The sequence below is a fragment of the Physeter macrocephalus genome, chromosome 7, assembly GCF_002837175.3.
Source record: "Physeter macrocephalus isolate SW-GA chromosome 7, ASM283717v5, whole genome shotgun sequence".
Taxonomy (NCBI): Eukaryota; Metazoa; Chordata; class Mammalia; order Artiodactyla; family Physeteridae; genus Physeter; species Physeter macrocephalus.
The window spans coordinates 3,194,846-3,216,290 of record NC_041220.1 but is presented as its reverse complement, the minus strand read 5'-3'; the positions used below and the strand labels follow the sequence as shown (position 1 = coordinate 3,216,290).

The following is a 21,445-nucleotide window of genomic DNA, read 5'->3' as shown; positions in this document are numbered from 1 at the left end:
ACACACACACACACACACACACACACACACACACACACACACACACACACCACATTTTGTCCCTCTGTCCAGCCGCTGATGGACACTTCAGCTACGTTACCTTTTGGCTGTTGTGAATAACGCTGTTATGAACACGGGTGTACAAACACCTGTTATGGTCCCTCCTTTCACTTCTGGTATACACCCAGAAGTTGAATCCCTACGTTGAAATTTTTTAAAAATTAATTAATTTAATTTATTTATTTGGGGCTGTGTTGGGTCTTCGTTTCTGTGCAAGGGCTTGCTCTAGTTGCGGCAAGCGGGGGCCACTCTTCATCGCGGTGCGCGGGCCTCTCACTGTCGCGGCCTCTCCCGTTGCGGAGCGCAGGCTCCGGACGCGCAGGCTCAGTAATTGTGGCTCACGGGCCCAGTTGCTCCGCGGCATGTGGGACCTCCCAGACCAGGGCTCGAACCCGTGTCCCCTGCATTGGCAGGCGGACTCCCAACGACTGTGCCAGCAGGGAAGCCCTATGTTGAATTTTTTGAGGAATCGTCATACTGTTATCTACTGCAGTTTCACCATTTTACATTCCCACTAGCAGTACACAGTGTTCCAATTTCTCTGTATCTCTCATCTTTAAAACATTTAAGTATATTTTGGTTACTGGGAAGAACCTGTGGCCACTCAGTGATAATCACAGACCTGGGACTACCGACCACCTATTCAGATGTGTTAGTTCATTTGCTTTCCTGTAAGAAGTAACGCAACAGTACACAGTATTACTTTCGAGGGATTTCAGACCAATGTGGGACTGTTCAAAATAAACAGGAACATGTGGTGCCATGTTACGTCAGCATTGCTTCATCAAAAATTATTGTAAAATTCTGCGGTGCTAGATTCACCAGGGTCGTTCATGTTAAAAATGAAAAAGTCACACACACACACCCCTTCCCCAGCAGTGGCTTCACCCGTGTCAACAGAAACCTAGTTTCTAATCTTTCCTCTCCGGGTGGTCTAAAGGTATCAGATCAGATGCCATCTGGGACTTCCCCGGCAGTCCAGTGGTTAGGACTCTGCACGTCCACTGGAGGGGGCGTGGGTTCAATCCCTGGTGGGGGAGCTAAGATCCCGCATGGCGTGGCCAAAAAAAAAAAAAGATCAGATGTCATTTCAGAAACCATCCCCCGAACTGAGTGATGGTATTTGTGACCCTGATACTATTTGCTTTCAGCTTCACATTTCACATGATTATACAGCTCATAAATAGAATTTAGGAATATGTTTCCTCATATAACCTATAAACTCTACTCTATGCTAAGTAGAATGTCTTTATAAAATCTTTCTTTATAATTTTCAATTTTCATAGATCTAAGGGACCACTTGAGGAGTAATTTTCACAGACACAAAAGTAATTAACTCGAAGGAAAAACCAAAATTTTGTAGTCTTGTTTTCCAGTATAGTATCAATACCCACTAAATCCTTCAGCGATCTGGGATCATGATTAAAGCTTTTAGTTATTCTATACTGTTCCTAAACTGTCTTTTTCTGCACACATCGAAGAATGTGGGTATGTATTTCACATATTTAATAGCTGCCAGGGATTCTGAATGTTCCCTAGGAATTATCTACAGTGACTGCAGCATTTTGATTTCTCAGGCTTCTTCAGCTGAAACACACTGAGGTAAAACTGGCGAGTGAGAGCCAATATTTAACTGGCACTTCACTTGGACATTTTATTCTAGTTTCAAGCTTTGATGTTTAATAATTGATGGAGGGAGGCGGGTAGGGGTTAGCTCATTCTGTTCAACGGTTTTCTGAGTGATTTGAATAGAGGAAAAGCACACTGTTAGGTTTGCAGAAGGTATCAACCTGGGCAAAGAGAGAGAGAGTGAAAATTAGATGACAGTTTGGGTTGTAAACGATAATATTTTAGAATTAGGGCTGAAATGAACAAGACTGTAATTTGACAGGAAGAAATACGAACCTTGCACTTTGGGTTAAAAGTTCAGTAACACAGGTAAAGACTCGGTAAATCGTGGTGTGATTGGTTGGTGCGGAGTTTGTAGCTGACTGTAAACTCAGGGCGAGTGAGCCCAGAGGTGAGCCTGTTTGCCGACAAAGCTCGCGTAATCACGGAGGTCTCTGTTCCACAGACAAGGGGGTCACACGTAGCATCATTTTCAGTGATGAGGACCACGTTTTAAGGGAGACGTTAATGAACGGGTGGGGCGGCATCTGAGCATCATGTCGCACGAAGAACACCGGAAGAAACGGGGGAGGCCGATTTGCAAAAGAACCTAGTGTGAGCCTTTTCCCGTGTCTGACAGATGGTCCCCTGAGAGAAGGATTAGTAACTGAGATTCAGATTTCAGACCAATGTGGGACTGCTACAGAAAGGCAGATTTCAGCTCAACAGAAGAAAGAATAATTAGACCTGTCCAAAAATAGAATGTGCTTCTGTTGCTGGGACTATTCTGGCAGTTGTATGAACACCAGCAGTGCGAGGGAGCCCTACCTAAGGGTACAAGGTTAGAGCTGCTGACCAGTCCCAAGCCCCAGAACTGTCTGGAAATGTGTGCCTCTCGGCCAATACTGTGGGTGCAGTAGCTGGCTTTAGGGCTGTAGTAATGGGACTGCCAAAGCTACGGGCAACCCAAGTGGATTGATACATGCACTAAGGCAACAGGACATCTCTTTATTCTACACGGGAATTTTGCCCTGGTCTCCACGGCAGAAGCCACCAGAAATCACAACCAGTAGCACTTAACGATTCATTCTCAGAGCCTCTGAACAGCAGCTGAAACATGGAAATATTGGAAGATGGGTTACCTTTCCCATCTTCCCATGGGAGCAGTAGCTTGGGGTCCTTTCTTGATTCCAGGAATATATGTTACAAGCTCAAAGGCTCTTAGATGGCCCTAAGAATCAAAACACCATGTGGCTGCAATGGCATCATTTCATTCTTTTTTTATGGCTGAGTAATATTCCATTGAATATATGTACCACACCTTTTTGTTGTTGTTGTTGTTAGTTTCTGCTTTATAACAAAGTGAATGGACCTAGAGATGATCATACTAAGTAAGTCAGACAGAGAAAGACAAATATCATATGATATCACTCGTATATGGAATCTAATCTTAAAAAATGACAAATGAACTTATTTACAAAACAGAAACAGACTTACAGATATCAAAAACAAACCTATGGTTATCAAAGGGGAAACTTGGAGGGGAGGGATAAATCAGGAGCTTGGGATGAACATACACACACTACTATATATAAGATAAATAACCAACAAGGGCCTACCGTAGAGCACAAGGAGCTCTACTCAATATTCTGTGATAGCCTATATGAGAAAAGAATCTTTAAAAAAGAATGAATATATGTATGTGTATAACTGAATCACTCTGCTGTACACCTGAAACTAACACAACATTGTAAATCAGCTACACTCCAATAACATTAAAATTAAGAAAAAAAAGAATCAGAACACCAACATCGTTAGTGTCAGCACACTAGCTAATAGATGTTAGAAGTTACTGAACTCCTCTGCTCCTTCAGAAACAACAGCCTGGTGTAAGGCAGTGGTTCTCAAACCCCAGCAGGCATCAGACTGGCTTGGGGGTGTTGCTAGGACACGGAGAGCTTGGCACCACCTTCGGAGTTTCTGTTTCAGACCATGTGAGGCGGGGCCTGAGATTTTGCATTTTTAATAAGTCCACAGGTGATGCTGCTGTTCTTTCCAGCTCTGCATTCAGTGACATCAGATTGGTAGTTTGAAATTGGCCATAGTGGCAATATTTACACCGCGGGAATTGGTATAAATTCTGAGAGCCGGTAGTTCAACATTTACCAGTAAACCACCCTGTAGACTCAGAGCAGACAGAAGTTAGAGGATGATCGAATGTCTGATGCAACACTGCTCAGTTCACTTCACTCACGGATTTAATGAAGGTTCCCTGAGCCCTGGCTACGTAACCAGAGCAATATTTTTTTAAGCACTATTGTTTCAATTGTAATGTGTTGCAAGGATTTACCAAGAATGGAGTTCATGAAATAAAGCGTACTCTTGGATTAAACCAATGAAATGTGGTTTCATATATTAATTACTTGCTGTAAGGAAAAGTCAACATTTGATCCATTTCATAAACATGTATTAAAATTATAAGTGAAAATGAACATAGACTAGTGATTCTTAAATAAAGGTACATATCGATTCACTGTTATCATCACCATCTAACACTTACTGACTCAGACTCATAACCTGCTCTAAGTTTATGATGATCTCACTTAATTCTTATAAAAATCTGTCACGTAGATACTGTTAAACCCGCTGTACGGATAAAAACCCGAGTCACAGCAACAGGCCCGTCATACTTGTGTATCAGTGTGTGTGGAGCATCCGGCAGTCGTGTGTCAGGTGATCTCACATGGAAAGTCCTGGAAATCTCAAATACAGCATTTCTTTTGCGTGTGTGTGTGTGACTTCATGAAATTTTTAAAAATTTATTTTGTTGAGGTATACTTGATTTACAATGTTGTGTTAATTTCTGCTGTATGGCAAAGTGATTCAGTTATATATGTATAATATATATGGATATAGATATATACTCTTTTTCGTATTCTTTCCCATGATGGTTTATCACAGGATATTGACTATAGTTCCCTGTGCCGTGCAGTAGGACCTTGGTGTTCCTCCATCCTCTACGCAGTAGTTTGCCTCTGCTGACCCCAAACTCCCACTCCATCCCTCCCTCCGCCCCCTCCCCCTTGGCAGCCACCAGTCTGTTCTCTATGTCTGTGAGTCTATCAAATACAGTTTACTGACGACAACTATGTTATTATTATACAATCACTATATTCTTAAATATATTTTTAATACATTTTAGAAGAAAACACAGCTAGCGTCACCGCTTCCACAACACACTCCCAGAACACTGGCATTCCAGGGAAAACTATGTAAACATGGGCTAAACGGCATTAAAGCACAATAACCTGACCATCCTACGTCTCCTCTTCATAGCTGTACCTCCCAAGAGGAGACCCCTCCGCCCTCTTCGGTGGTGCGTGGGCGTCATCAAAGTTTGCCACTCTGACTCCTGTATCTCTGTGCTTCCAGGAGGCTGACCTGCTATGCCTGACACATTGTTTATTTCTACATCATTCTTAGGTTATTATCAGCCTATGGTAGTAGACTGATGTTACCATATCAGTCTGACTTCAAAACCTTCTGTCCTTAACGATCCTTTTGTGTCTGTTTGATCCCAACGACTGCAGATCCTGGGGATTTCCGTTTGTCCCCACCTAGATTGGCTACAGTCCATCTGTCATATGCTCACTGCTTCGTTCAGAGGCATCATGGGACCTAACATGAGTATGACATGGAGTGAAAACGTAGATGCTCTCAGTCCTGAGCGTGTACACGTCCTGTCGGGAGGGTCATCTCACTTTAAAGGATCCAGCAGTGAGCTGTCAGCCGCAGAAACCTGGGAGACAGGTCTGAGGGATGAGCAACGAGTCTAACTGTGGGTGCAGGGACGGGCGTGGTCACACAGCCGCACAGCCCAGCCGCTAGCTCTTCCCCTGCAGAAACATGGTTGCTCGCTGCAATCTCCTTTTGGTCGTCTGAACAGACCCTTCTGGACCACGCCTGTCTGACTCTTCAGCCAGTTATGTGCCCTGACGACCTCGCCCTCCCTGACAAACATTGCAACACTTTCCCCAGTCGCCACGAGCCACGCTTATAATGATCTACCAGCTTACATACCATAGATTTTCACAGGTTTCCAAACTCCACACCAGCACTGTTCAATAGGAATCAAATGCAAACCACATATGTAATTCAAAATGTCCCAGTAGCCACAATTGTGTTTTTGTTTCTTTAATTGGAGTGTAGCTGATTCACAATGTTGTGTTAGTTTCAGGTGTACAGCAAGGTGATTCGGTTACACACACACACGTATATCTATTCTTTTTCAGATTCTTTTTCCTTATAGGTTAGTACAAGATATTGAGTATAGTTTCCCCTAGCAGCCACGTTTTAAAAGTTAAAACAGGTGAAATCAATTTAATAACAAATTTTTTTTAATCCAGCCAATCCACACGGTTATCATTTCAATAGGAAATCAATGTCAGAAGTTATGAATGGAATGTTTTACATTCTTTCTTTGGTACTAAGTCTTTGAAATCTGAGATGTGTCTGTAACTCACAGCCTGTCTCTCTTTGGACTGGACCCTTAACAAGCTCCCAGAGCCACTTGGGCTAGTGGTTACTATTGAAAAGTGCAGCGCCAGACTTGCTAAAACTCAGATGAATATTTTCTTAGACCATCCAAATATCCAAATACCCAGTTGATGGGTTTTTAACTAAGTTTCTGCAAGGAGGTATTGATTAAACACTTTTGACCTGTAGCTTCTATGCCAGGCCGCCATTTGTAATTAGGATGAATAATAATAAATTAATTATGGTGAAGAACAGCTAGACGCTTACTGTGTATAAATGAAAATGAATAAATTTATTAAAGTGGTGATAGAGTGCAAAAATAGAACCACCATACTGGCTGCCAGAAATTCAATTATTGATAATCAGGTAGGGTCTACCGAGGCTAGGAACCTAGAAATTCATAGTGCGGCTCCTTGATTATTTTTATAGTTAATGCAGAAAACGTAACACATATAGAGTAGGTTCCCAGTTTCCTGTTCCTCTTCACAAAGGACTGAAAAGATTATAGCTCTTAAACAGCGTCCAGTCTGAATCTCTTTTCCATGTCCACATTTTCTTATCTGGAATAAGTTAGAATATTCTTGCCCCCATCGGCAGTCACAGAGTGCTCTTATTTTGAGATTTTACGTTCTGGGGAATGGTCTTTTAAGCTATAGCTTCAGCTTTCTTAGCTGAATGGTTAGCATTTCTAGTAGTTGTATTCTCCTTATTTTTAAAATTTAATTTTTATTTTATATTGGAGTGTAGTTGATTTACAATGTTGTGTTAGTTTCAGGTGTACAGCAAAGTGATTCAGATCTATCTATCTATGTATATAGAGAGATAGGTATATTCTTTTTCAGATGCTTTTCCCATATAGGTTATTACAGAGTATTGAGTAGAGCCCCCTGTGCTGTACTTGTTGATTATCTATTTTTTATATAGTAGTGTGTATATGTTGATCCCAAACTCCTAATTTTTCCCTCCCCCCATGTTCTCTTTAGAGAGGAGTATTCTGTCCACCTTGACAATGGGAAGAAGATTGTAAGTTCTCTTTTGTGGAAGAAGAGTCTTTTTCTTTTTTAGAGTAAGATTAAATCTGATGTCCATCTGTTTGGCACCATGGTGCTTCCTGTGTAATATCATTAAACATCTCTCACTATAATCGTTCAGGGCATCGCATTTAGTTATCTCAGGCCTAATCTTGTATATTAGCATTAGCAGAGAGGAAGATAGGGCAGGGCAGAAGGTGATGGAAATAGCAGAAATGGGTAGAAGGTAGATAATATGATAATAGCCACCACCAGACATCTGCTGTGTGCCAGGTTCATGTATAGACACGGCTTACATAGCCTACGTACAATAGCTCCGAATTCTTACAACAACTGCATGAGGTCGTTAGATGTCGTTTCATTTTTCAGATAAAGAAACTGAGCCTGAGAAGCAGTCTTTTGAAGAAAGTGACAAACCTAGTCTGAAATAGAATTCAGATGAAGTATGGCCCGTTCTCTCTTTCCCACACCATGATGCCTTCCAATAAAGCAAAACAAATGAAAAAGGAAATGGTTTGCTGTAAACCAACTGCAAACCATAAGACATACTGAATGAAAGGGCAGAGTGTGAATTACACAGAGCGTTATATAAACTTGGTGGGGAGAAATAAAGCATTTCATCACTTTCCTGAACGACAGAGACGAGGGAACAATTGAAGAGGCAGTGAAAGCAATAGTGTCCTGAGGTGATGACAAATACGCTTCCACCGAAAATGAAGTTTCAGAGGCACAGTGAAAATGGAAGAAGTAGGGAGGATTGAATGTGTACAAGTGAGAAGTATGATTAAGAGACCAAAGCAGAGAGGAAAAAAAGTAATTCGGGTGACCATTACATCGGTGGCATTCAAAGTTTTCTGACTGCAGCCCAGAGTAAGAAATATATTTTACATAGGGACCCAGTTAACTAACACTGTGTGTGTGTGTGTGTGTGTGTGTGTGTGTAGCACTAAAACACAGGTGCAAAGGGAATTCAGTGGAGAAAGGATAGTCTTTATTTATTTTTTCATTTCAAATATTTTTTAAAGTTTTTTTGTTTTTTTAAAATAAGTTTTTACATTCTTTTAAAAAATATTTATTTAATTAACTTTATTGGCTGCGTCGGGTCTTAGTTGCGGCACACTGGGTCTTCGTTGAGGCGCCAGGCTTCTCTCTAGTTGTGGCGCGCGGGGTCCAGAGCACGTGGGCTCTGTAGTTTGAGGCACGCAGGTTCTCTCGTTGAGGCGCACGAGCTCAGTAGTTGTGGCAGGCGAGCTTAGTTGCCCTGCAGCATGTGGGATCTTAATTCCCCGACCAAGGATGGAACCTGCGTCCCCGGCATTGGAAGGCAGATTCTTGACCACTGGACCACCAGGGAAGTCCCTCATTTCAAATATTAAAAAAAAATTTTATTTTATATTGGACTATGGTTGATTTATAATGTTGTGTTAGTTTCAGGTGTACAGCAAAGTGGTTCAGTTATACATATACATGTATCTATTCTTTTTCAAATTCTTTTCCCATTTAGATTATTAAAGAATATTGAGCAGAGTTCCCTGTGCTATACAGTAGGTCCTTGTTGTTTATCTATTTTATATATAGTAGTGTGTATCTGTTAATCCCAAAATCCCAATTTATCCCTCCTGCCCACCTTTCTCCTTTGGTAACCATAAGTTTGTTTTCTATGTCTGTGAGTCTGTTTCTGTTTTGTAAATAAGTTCATTTGTATCATTTTTGTTTTAGATTCCACATATAAGCGATATCATATGACACTGTTAGGAGGATAAAAATACAATGACAGACTAGAAGAAAATATTTGCAAAGTACATATTGATAAAAGACTTGTATCCAGAATATGTAAATAACTCTCAAAACTCTCCATAAGAAAACAACCCAATTAAAAAATGAGCAAAAGAGTTGGACCTTTCATTAGAGAAGATATACAGATGGCAAATCAGCACAAGATACTCAACATTATTAGTCATAAGAGAAGTGCAGATTAAAATTGCAATGCGATAACCACCACCCACTTATTAGAAGGGCAAAAATTAAGACCAACTCTATCAAGTTTCGGCATGGATGCGGAGGAAGCTCTCAGGAGAACGCTGCTGGCGGGAATGCAAAAGGCTGTGGCCACTTTGGGGAGCAGTTTGGCAGTTTCTTCGGTTAATACACCTACTGTGTGATCCGGCTGCTCCACGCCTAGGAATTTACCTATGAGAAATGAAAGCATGTGTCCACACAAAGATCTGTACGCAGATGTTTACAGCAGCTTTATTTGTAACCACCCCAAGCTGAAAACAACCCAAAAGTCCATCACCAGGAAAATGAATAAACTAACTACTGCATATCCATACAAGAAGACACTATTCAGCAGTAAAAAAGAATAAACTATTGGTACATGTTATAATAATATGGATGATCTCAAAATAATTATGCTTAGCGTCAGTAGCCAGACAAAAGAGAGTGCATGCTGTTAGGCAAAACATTCTCTGACATAAATCGTACCAATGTTTTCTTAGGTCAGTCTCCCAAGGCAATAGAAATAAAAATGATAATGAACAAATGGGACCTAATCAAACTTACAAACTTTTGCACAGCAAAGGAAACCATAAACAAAATGAAAAGACCACCTATAGAATGGGAGAAAATATTTGCAAATGAAGCAACTGACAAAGGATTAATCTCCAAAATATACAAACAGTTCATACAATTCAGCAACAACAACAAAAGAACCCAATAGAAAAACGGGCAGGAGACCTTAATAGACATTTCTCCAAAGAAGACGTACAGATGGCCAGAAGGCACATGAAAAGCTGCTCATCGTCACTAATTATTAGAGAAATACAAATCAGAACTACAATGAGGTATCACCTCACACCAGTCAGAATGGCCATCATTAAGAAGTCTTCAAATAACAAATGCTGGAGAGGGTGTGGAGAAAAGAGAACCCTCCTGCACTGTTGGTGGGAGTGTAAGTTGGTACAGCCACTATGGAAAACAGTATGGAGGTTCCTTAAAAAACTAAAAATAGAATTACCATATGACCCAGCAATCCCACTCCTGGGAATATACTCAGACAAAACTATAATTCAAAAAGATACATGCACCCCTATGTTCATAGCTGCACTGTTCACAATAGCCAAGACATGGAAACAACCTAAGTGTCCATCAACAGAGGAATGGATAAAGAAGATGTGGTACATATATACAATGGAATATTACTCAGCCATAAAAAAGAATGAAGTAATGCCATTTGCAGCAACATGGTTGCAACTAGAGATTATCATACTAAGTGAAGTAAGTCAGAAAGAGAAAGACAAATACCATATGATATCACTTATATGTGAACTCTAAAATACGGCACAAATGAAGTTATCTATTGTACCAAACAGAAACAGACTCAGACATAGAGAACAGGCTTGTGGTTGCCAAGGGCAGGGGAGGGTATGACTGGGAGTTTGGGATTAGCAGATGCAAACTATTACATATAGAATGGATAAACAACAAGGATCTACCGTATAGCACAGAGAACTATATTCAATATCCTGTGATAAACCATAATGGAAAAGAATATAAAAAGATGTATATATGTGTATAACTGAGTCACTTTGCTGTACAGCAGAGATTGGCACATGTTGTAAATCAACTATACTTCAATAAAAAAATTTTTTAAAAAGAGAGTGCATGCTATATGATGCCATTTATATAAAATTGTAGAAAATCCAAGTTAATTTATAGGAACTGAACGCAGATAAGTGGCTGCCTGGGTGTAGGAGAGGACAGGGGGTGGGAAAAGGTAGAATTTCCAAAGGCGGGTGAGAAAATTTGGGGGTGATGGATATGCTTTTTATCTTGATTGTGGTGATATTTCATGGATAGGGTTGCCAGATTTAGCAAGTGAAAATATAAGGCGCCAACTAAATTTGAATTTCAGATAAAGACTATTTTTAGTATAAGTATGTACCATGCAATGTTTGGAACATACTTATACTAAAAAAAAATACTTAGTGTTTATCTGAAATTCAAACTTAACTGGGTGTTCTGTATTTATGTGGCACCCTGCTCATGTGTGTACATGTTTGTAAGACTTAAATTGCACACTTTAAATACATGCAGTTTATTGTATGTCAGTTACACTTCAACAAAGTTGTTAAAAGAAGAAGAAATGGTATTAACCAAGGAGGATGTGAGGATTTTCCCAGGTCCTCTCAGCGTGGCAGCCATGCCAAGACCAAAGTTCCAATGTCATTGTCCTCCTGTCCAAGGGCTCTTCCTGCTGCACCAAGTTGATTCGAGAAGAAAATGTTTGCTCACAGGGAGGGGAGAGTAGATCCGCAAAGTAAGGACATGCAGATATGGACTGATAAGGAACTTTAACTTAGTTTTTAATGTATAATCTCTGCTCTCACGTGGCTTTGTGAGTCTAATATTTCACCTGTTCACAGACCCGTTTTAAAAGCAAAGTGCCACAATGTAGTGAATCTGTTCTTGGAATAAATGAGGACTTGTTTCATTTCAATCTCCTTAACTAGTATCTGGGAACACAGCCAGTTCCCTGGCTGGCTGAGTAGAAAAGGGTAAAGATATAATAAAAAAGATACAAAAATGTATAGAATGGGTAATAAACAAGGCCCTACTGTATAGCACAGGGAATTATATTCAATATCCTGGGAAAAACCATAATGGAAAAGAATATAAAAAAGAATGTATTTATATGTATAACTGAGTCACTTTGCCATACAGCAGAAATTAACACATGTAAATCAACCATACTTCAATACAAATTTTTTTTAAAAGATACAGAAGTGTAAAGAGTACCTATCTGTTGATTACTGCTTACCTGCTTTTTTACAATTAAACATTTCTCAATAATCCCAATAGCAAGTTCCCATGTTTTTCTTACAACCTACTTTCAGCCATTTTAAAGCCATTTTTACTCATTTATTATATAATTTACAAGGTGGAGAAACACCACTTACTAGTCTAAAGTGCCCTGGTCTAAACTGAAGTCACTTACTGCCATCTAGAAATAAACAATCCTTTCCTGATGTCCTGTTTATCCAGGGGATAGAGAAGGAAATGGCCATATTTCATGAAGGCTAAGAAGTGTTATTTTCGTAAATTACATTTTAACTTGTCTGTAATTGTGATGTGCCTTGCTATCAATGCCTGCATTTAAAGTAGTAAGTTCCTTTTCTTTTCTCTTTTTGAAGCAAACCTAGTACTAAGTCGATGGTACGTTGTACAATCCATAGCAGCTGTTCCCACGCAGCCTAGAGTTAGTTAAACTCTTTTCTCTGGATTAGGCGGTGATCACCATGATTACTCAGAGCAATGCATGCCTGTTCAGCGGTAAGCCAGTGCCGTTCTTACCTCGTGGTATTCTTCCCAGTGTATCTGTATCATTTATCATCCCACCCAATTTTCTTTTCTTTTCTTTTTTTTTTTTTTTTTTTTTTTTTTGCGGTACGCGGGCCTCTCACTGCTGCGGCCTCTCCCGCTGCGGAGCACAGGCTCCGGACGCGCAGGCTCAGCGGCCGTGGCTCACGGGTCCAGCCGCTCCGCGGCATGTGGGATCTTCCCGGACCGGGGCACGAACCCGCGTCCCCTGCATCGGCAGGTGGACTCTCAACCACTGCGCCACCAGGGAAGCTCCAGTTTTCTATTTTTTATCTGCACTGGCAGGTTAACTATATTTGCATCTCCTCACTGTCACTTACACAACTCTAATAATAAGAAAATCAGTGATCACAGAGTCAGAAATGAGATGGGCCAAATTAACACCAGCAGAGTAGAATAAAGCAACACTTTCTCTGGGACCTTTTGTACAAATAAAAGGTAGCCTCTTTGATGCAAAATAGTGCATTTCAACGAGATACTTATTTTTGCAGTGATGTACTCAACTATTTGACTCTAACAAATGGAGAAGCTTTCTGTCTAAAATGCGCATGGAGAAGTGTCAAATAAAAGGCAAATATGAGACACGCTCCAGATCAGAGGATAGTCAACTGTGCCCTGAGGCATGCGGGCTCTTAGCTCCCCGACCAGGGACCGAACCCGCGCCCCCTGCAGTGGAAGCGCAGAGTCCTAACCACTGGACCGCCAGGGAAGTCCCTATGGCTCGTTTTTGTGCTGCAAAGACAGAGCTGAGTTGTGGTGACAGACATGCTAAGGCCCCAGAGTCTGAAACATTTACTCGCTGGCCCTTCACAGCAGTTTGCCCACCTCTGCTCTAGCTCAGAGGGTTTGAGAGGAACACGGCCCTCTCTCCCCTGCATTTTGTGAAGGTGAGTTCTGACGGGGCCCCTGGCTGGCCTCCATTTCTCTGTTTCCGTGTAAAGTCATATCCTCATGCGTGAGAGCCTAAACACCAAATGAATTATAATTCAGCATGTGATCGAGAACCAGATGGTAGTGACTTCAAATCATTGTATGTGGTATTAAAAGTAGATTGTAAAGCAGTAAAAAAAAGTCACATTGGGTGTGTGGTTTCCTCTTTTCTGTGAGGAGTTTCCCTATCTGCTCTGTAGCAGGCAAGTCAGGGGCCTCACATCCTCCTCCTTTCCAGGGAGCCACCGTTTTGTTTGGTTGCATAATTTGGGCTCATATGACTCAGGGTTAAACCCTGATTCATTCATGCCAGGCTCTGAAACCCCAGTCCTCTCCCAGTGCTTGGTTTTAGGAAGAGATAAATGACTCAGTTCTGACCAATAAAATGAGAGAGGAATTCACCTGTTGTTTTCGAGGAAGGGCTTCTCCACTGGTGAAACACACACAACCCCTCTTGGGCATTATGGTACCTGCATAATATTATGCAGGTACCATATGGTACCTGCATTATGATACCTGGAGCTGTGACAGCCTCCTTGGAGCCTCAAGGGGAGCTTGCCTGAAGGCAGCCTGGTACCCTGAGGATGCAGAGCACAGACCTGGGAAGAGTCTGTTCTTCTGAGGACATCGCTGGGCCTTAAGCGAGCCCAGATTCCTCAGACCTCAGATCTTACAATATGACACAATGATTTCTCTTATTATTTCATTCATTTGTGATGACTTCCTGTTACTTGCAGTGTTCTGGTGGGGTTTTATTAGTTTTACATACATACATCTTAATATCTTTTCTCATGGGAACGTCTGAGTACCGTCTCCGTGAATGGTAAAGAGTTCCTTATAATAAATTGACTATTTTACACGCATTTATACAGGAAAATTCCAAGTCAAAACCAAACCAAAACAATGAAACCTATGTATTTTTTTTTTTGGTAAATTTATTTATTTATTTATTTTTGGCTGCGTTGGGTCTTCGTTGCTGCACGCGGGCTTTCTCTAGTTGTGGCGAACGGGGTCTACTCTTCGCTGTGGTGCGCGGGCTTCTCATTGCGGTGGCTTCTCTTGTTGCGGAGCATGGGTTCTAGGCACGTGGGCTTCAGTAGTTGTGGCATGCGGGTTCGGTAGTTGTGGCTTGCGGGCTCTAGAGCGCAGGCTCAGTAGTTGTGGCGCACGGGCTTAGTTGCCTTGCAGCCTGTGGGATCTTCCCGGACCAGGGCTCGAACCCGTGTCCCCTGCATTGGCAGGCGGATTCTTTTTTTTTTTTTTTAGAAATTTCATGTAATGTCTGAAACATTTATATTAACATATTTCCATACAAATAACCCAAAGAAAGTTTAATATTAGTTGTTTTCTTTGCTTATTTGTTTGTTTGTTTTATACAGCAGGTCCTTATTAGTCATCAGTTTTATACACATCAGTGTCTACATGTCAGTCCCAATCGCCCAGTTCAGCACACCACCATCCACCCCACCGCGGTTTCCCCCCTTGGTGTCCATACGTTTGTTCTCTACATCTGTGTCTCAACTTCTGTCCTGGCAGGCGGATTCTTTTTTTTTTTTTTTTTAAATTTCATGTAATGTCTGAAACATTTATATTAACATATTTCCATACAAATAACCCAAAGAAAGTTTAATATTAGTTGTTTTCTTTGCTTATTTGTTTGTTTGTTTTATACAGCAGGTCCTTATTAGTCATCAGTTTTATACACATCAGTGTCTACATGTCAGTCCCAATCGCCCAGTTCAGCACACCACCATCCACCCCACCGCGGTTTCCCCCCTTGGTGTCCATACGTTTGTTCTCTACATCTGTGGACAGACTCCAGGTCTATCCACCTCATTACAAATAACTCAGTTTCATTTCTTTTTATGGCTGAGTAATATTCCATTGTATATATGTGCCACATCTTCTTTATCCATTCATCTGTTGATGGACAGTTAGGTTGCTTCCATGTCCTGGCTATTGTAAATAGAGCCTGGCAGGCGGATTCTTAACCACTGCGCCACCAGGGAAGTCTGAAACCTATTTATTATTATCTACTTAGATTTTGTCTTCAGGTGAGATAAACATGTAGAGAATCACCTGGTTGCAGTTTTGTCAAGATGAGTCTGTCAGCTTTATTTTTCAAGTAAAAGTCCAGAGATGTTTACGAAACGTTTGAGCCTGCCTTTTTTCTGTGTTCACATGGAAAAGTACGGAATTTTATACTTTTGGATTACATCAGCAACTTAATGTTAAAGTAGTCGATCTTTCAACAAATATTACCAAGCATTTGCTTATTGCACTGCACCGCCCAGGATGCTTTGGAAGTTTGAAGCAAATAGAAGACAGTTTGAGTCTCTAAGGGAACTAACGCGGGGCTGCTTGACAAGCAGAGAGACAAGACACGCTCCTAAAATAGCTGGGGACCCTGAGCTCACGCATGAAACACGGACCAAGCTGTACTTTACCGCTTCCGGGAATAATAATGTCTGTCCTGAGAGCAGACAATGCTGCTGCAGGAGGAGAACGAGGTCTCTTTAGACTGTATGGTGCACCTGTCCATTTGGGATTATCCTCTCATCTGTGGGTCACCCACCTGGGGATGCTGTGTCTCCTTCCTTTCTCTCCGTGTGACTGAGATTCCTTCTTTATATCTTTAGTCGTAGACGATCTTTTCTGCTAGTCTTCTGGTCTTTTGCATCCATAGTTGCTCTGTAAATAGTGGTGATTTTGGCGTGCCGGTGGCGGGGGGAGGGGAATGAGATCGGGACCTTCCTACTCCGCCATCTTCCAAACGCATATCGACAAACTGAGTCTTCCAGGTCATCCGATGGTTAGACCTATTGAATAACTGCATGAATCGCATTGAAATACGGAGTTTAAAACTGTTCCTGTCCACGAGTCCACCGTGTACCAGTTGTTAGAAATGGGGAGTCCTGTGCACATTAGCAGTTATAACGATTATCATCTCCTCTCCTTTCCCCACGTGCATATGTCAGATGTGTCCCTTAGAGTTTGCTTCATATTTCACATCCCTCCCTCTGACCTTTGCCTTGGCTTGCTTCCCCCGACAAACCCTGCTGTTCTGCATGGCACATCTGTAATGGCCAATTTATACCCGTATTGTCAACATATTTTCAAATATACGTGTTAAAACACTCATTTCCGTGTTCCACTCGATGCCTTTCGATTTATTTCCTTGGTGTGTTTCATTTTGGTCACTGAACTGGAGAATTGGCCTCATGGGGCCATATTATGGGACGAAGTGATATTGCTGTGAGCACTCATCCTTCTCTGTGCCTCCAACTATGCAGAATATATGTTGTGAAAAGCAGTCCTTTCTCTGACCTTACCCTGAACTGTTGAATCATGAAGTCCAGACTAGGAGGGTCTAAGGCAGTTCTGGAAATTAGATTGCTTATAGATATTTAAAGAACTGCTTGTTTCTCCCTCAGCATGACTTTATATACTTCCCATCTTATGGTGGAATTCTTTAATTCACTTATTCAACAAACAATTCTCTTTAGCATTCAACACATGCTTCTTGAGGACCTACTATGTTCCAAGCACTGTGCTGGCAATTAAGACTTTACAGAGATTATATGTGTGTATATTATATATATATCATATATATATATATAATTCAACCATGAGAAAGAGGACATCTGCCATTTGTGACCACACGGATGGACCTTGAGGACATTATGCTTAGTGAAATAAGTCAGACAGAGAAAGGCAAATACTGTACGATCTCAGTTATATGTAGAATCTAAAAGAGCCACGCACTTAAAGTGCAGAATGGTGGTTACCAGGGGCTGGGAATTGGTTGGATAGGACAAATGTTGTTTAAAGGTACAAACTTGCAAAGAGTAGCAAATAAGCCTAGAGATCTAATGCACCACATAGTGAGTATGGACAACAATATGGTATTATTATCATCAAACTTGCTAAGAGACTAGTTTTTTGTTTTTGTTTTTTTTTGCGGTACACGGGCCTCTCACTGTTGTGGCCTCTCACATTGCGGAGCACAGGCTCCGGACGCGCAGGCTCAGCGGCCATGGCTCACGGGCCCAGCCGCTCCGCGGCATGTGGGGTCCTCGCATGTGGGATCCTCCCGGACCGGGGCACGAACCCGTGTCCCCTGCATCAGCAGGCGGACTCTCAACCACTGCCCCACCAGGGAAGCCCGAGACTAGTTTTAATTAGTCCAACCACTAAAAAGAAATGATAGATGTGCTAATTATCACTACAATGGCGATCATATTAGAATATATAAATGTATCAAATCAACATGTTGTATACCTTAAATGTACACAATGTTATATGTCAAATCTATTTCAACTAAAAAAATTTTTTTTAAGTGTTCACAGAGATAAATAAAATATACCCTTTACCCTCGAGGAGATTACAAATGGAGTAGATCCAATAAGTATGATATTTTTAAAGATGAAATAAAGAAACTCCTGTGAATGCAGCACGCTGAGTGTCTGATTTTGACTTGGTGGGATCAGGGATGTTTTCCAGAAGAGGCAGCACTCACAGTAAGCCTTGAAAGATGAGTTTTGATAATGAGAAAAGGTGAAGGAAGGTAAGACTCCATCAGTAGGCTTGGCTCAGTTTATGAAGACACTAGTCAGAAATGCTAGGCAATCTGGATGAAAAAAATTATAGGCACCATTATAGAAAACCATTTCATGTTTTTTAGGAGAAGAGATATGTTATTTTACCTCCGCTTTAGATTCCTCCTGGCAGCTGCGTGGAGGATGGATTGGATAGGAGAGAAGCTAGGGCCAAGAGTAGTTAGGAGGTTACTGTGATAAGCCAGATGAAAGATGCTGAAGGACTCTTTACAAGCATCACCTGCCTCTCAAACACAAGAGAAGTTCCTTGAAGGCAGGGTCTTGGCTTTGTTCGCTGCTGTATGCCCAGCACTCGGAATGGTGCCTGGCGTACAGTTCAATAAATATTTGTTGAAGGAATGAATCAGTCAGTGAGAGAATAAAGGAATGAGTTCGTTAATTAATTGAAACACTGCAAATGCAGAGGAGAGAAGTCAGAAAGAGACATCTGCCTCAGGATGGAACTTTCTTTCTCTGTTGAGGGTTAGGGGAGGAAAATACGGGTCATTTAAAGCCAAACACCCGTGGAACTGCCCATCAGGGAAACCCCATGTCTGCGTTGCTGGCTGGGTGGTGAGAGTGGATTTTTTGGTTAGGTGAGAGCATCGGGCCGGCTCCAGGGAAGGGCCGTGAACCTGGCCCACCGCGGACGGTGATGCCCAGCTGCCTCTGCTGTATAGGCGGGTGCCTGCGTCAGCTCTGCAGCCAGGGAGGGATGTCCCAGAACTTCCTGTGCCATTCACGCTGCATCACGCTATTTCTAAAGCACACATGAGGACATGGGGTTTCAGGACAGTCCAGTGACTCAACTGAAATGCCACAGAGAAGCTAGATTCTCTGGGGAGCTCCTCTCCCCACACTTGGCTTGTAAAGCACGTTCACTTTCTACGATTCTGTCTAAAACGAAGTGTTTAGACTCAGCTGTCAAGTAATTGCTCTTTTAAAAAATGTATCGTGGTCTGCAGAGTGACAAGGCATAACTATAGATATACGTCTGCTCTCACTTTTGCAGTAGTGTGAGGTGATGACAAAGTTTTAGCAACAACCGAAAATTACATGGAGGATCAATATTTTCCCAAATCTGCTGGTGTCTGCAGGATGCATACAGGTGACCCAACGAGGAAAAGGATCCATGTTTAGATAAGTTTGGGAAACGCTGGATTACATATTTGCAAACAGGTTAATTTACCGCAGGATTTCTCAGAACTTTTTTTAAAAAATAAATTTATTTATTTATTTTTGGCTGTGTTAGGTCTTCACTGCCGTGCGCGGGCTTTCTCTAGTTGTGGCTGAGCGGAGGCTACTCTTCGTTGCGGTGCGTGGGCTTCTCATTGTGGTGGCTTCTCTTTGTTTTGGAGCACGGGCTCGAGGCACGCGGGCTTCAGTAGTTGTGACACATGGGCTCAGTAGTTGTGGCTCGCAGGCTCTAGAGCGAAGGCTCAGTAGTTGTGGTGCACGGGCTTAGTTGCTCCGCGGCATGTGGGATCTTCTCGGACCAGGGCTCGAACCCGTGTCCCCTGCATCGGCAGGCGGATTCTTAACCATTGCGCCACCAGGGAAGCCCGGATTTCTCAGAACTTTTAACACGCTTTCATATGCTGGGACTCTCTCAACAGCAAACGGATAGTGTTCGCAAGTGTATTTGACAATAGAGAACCCCCAGTTCACGCCCAGGCTTTGTCATGGTCACTCCTGGGAGCAGCATTAGGGGAACATTTGGAAAACACCGGCCTCAAAATGCCCTGAAATTCCAGCAAGACTAATACAGTTGTAATTTCATCCTGTTTGGAGGAGATTGCAAAATTTTCCTTATGGCAGGAGTTTTGCAGGTGAGCCCTCAACAGCCGTCAGATTGGGAGAGAAAACAGTTTTTCATGCTTGGGCCATCCGATACTTTCCCTGAGTGAGAACCTGGGGCCACGATGGGTCCATCACGGGAAATGAGGCACGGTGAACACGCAGGCGTGACGGGAGCCGCGGTGACTGGGAAGCTGGGGCAACGTCTGCCCAAAGGCTGGGTCCGGGGAGCGATTTCTCACACGTTCAGCCCTTGGAAAGCTTGGGTGACGTTTCCAGGCACAGACTTGTAACCACACCGGCCGCTGCCTCGGAGCACGTGGTCAACCCCGCCCACCTGTGCTGCCTGCAAACCCCGAGCTCCACGACCCAAGACAAAGCGAGAGCGGCCACGGGGTCCGGAAGGGCCAGGTGACGCCGTGACCACAGCGCAGCCTCCGCTTCCAAGGTCTGGGGCTCACCTTGGGTGAGAGGAGTGACGTTTCCTCTTTGTGTCCCCCAACCTGCCCAGACAGTCCTGCAGCCGCTTTGGTTCCGGGACTTCTGAAACGCTTCCTGGGCCAGCAGGTCATTGTCTGCTCTGATCGGGACCATTCTGGCTCCTCGTTACATGTTCACATCACCGGCTTTCAACACCAAGTGTACGTAAGCCATCTTCTCCCAGACCTCCTCTTATTTTTGCTTCACCCACTTCCACAATTCATTGATTCCTTTGTTCATTGTCTTACATTTAAAATACCAGTGTATATTAAATGCCCTGCTTTGGGGAGTCATCCGTTATGAGCTGTCCTCCTCATCTGACAATTTTCTCCATCTTCCCATGGCTTCTAATACATTTGGGGAATTTTCTAATCCTCATTTCAGGATTTTATCTCTCTAGATAAAAACATCTCGATGTCTAAAGACCAACATCCTGCAAATGTGGTATTAGTGAGGAGTTTTAGTGTAAAGACTGTGTCTGCTATTCAACAGCCAAGACATGGAAACAAACAATTCATCTGTCCATTGACAGAGGAATGCATAAAGAAGATGTGGTGCATATTTGCAATGGAATAGTACTCAGCTATAAAAAAGAACAAAATAATGCCATTTGCAGCAACATGGATGAACTTAGAGATTATCATACGAAGTGAAGTAAGTCAGACAGAGAAAGACAAATATCATATGATATCACTTATATGTGGAATCCAAAATACGACACAAATGAACCTAACTATGAAACAGAAACCGACTCACAAACATAGAGAACAGACTTGTGGCTGCCAAGGTTGAGGGGTGGGGGGGATGGAGTGGGAGTTTGGGGCTAGCTGATGCCAGCCATTATATAAAGAATGGATGAACAACAGTGCCCTACTGTATAGAACAGGGAACTATATTCAGTATCCTGGGATAAACCATAATGGAAAAAATATGAAAAAGAATATATATATGGGGCTTCCCTGGTGGCGCAGTGGTTGCGCGTCCACCTGCCGATGCAGGGGACGCGGGTTCGTGCCCCGGTCCGGG

At 42.4% G+C, this 21,445-nt stretch overlaps 2 protein-coding genes across 3 annotated transcripts in view; one reads left to right on the top strand and one right to left on the bottom strand.

Moving 5' to 3' along the window:
• Positions 1 to 21,445, top strand: part of SPMIP2 (sperm microtubule inner protein 2) — a 168,912-nt gene that overhangs the window by 87,197 nt on the left and 60,270 nt on the right. The gene's annotated exons all lie outside the window — the stretch shown is intronic.
• Positions 1,778 to 21,445, bottom strand: part of LOC102982825 (folliculin-interacting protein 2) — a 215,546-nt gene continuing 195,878 nt past the window's right edge. The window contains exon 18 of the mRNA XM_028491570.2: positions 1,778 to 1,850. The gene's annotated coding sequence lies outside the window, so the exon portion shown is untranslated. The remainder of the gene's footprint in view (positions 1,851 to 21,445) is intronic.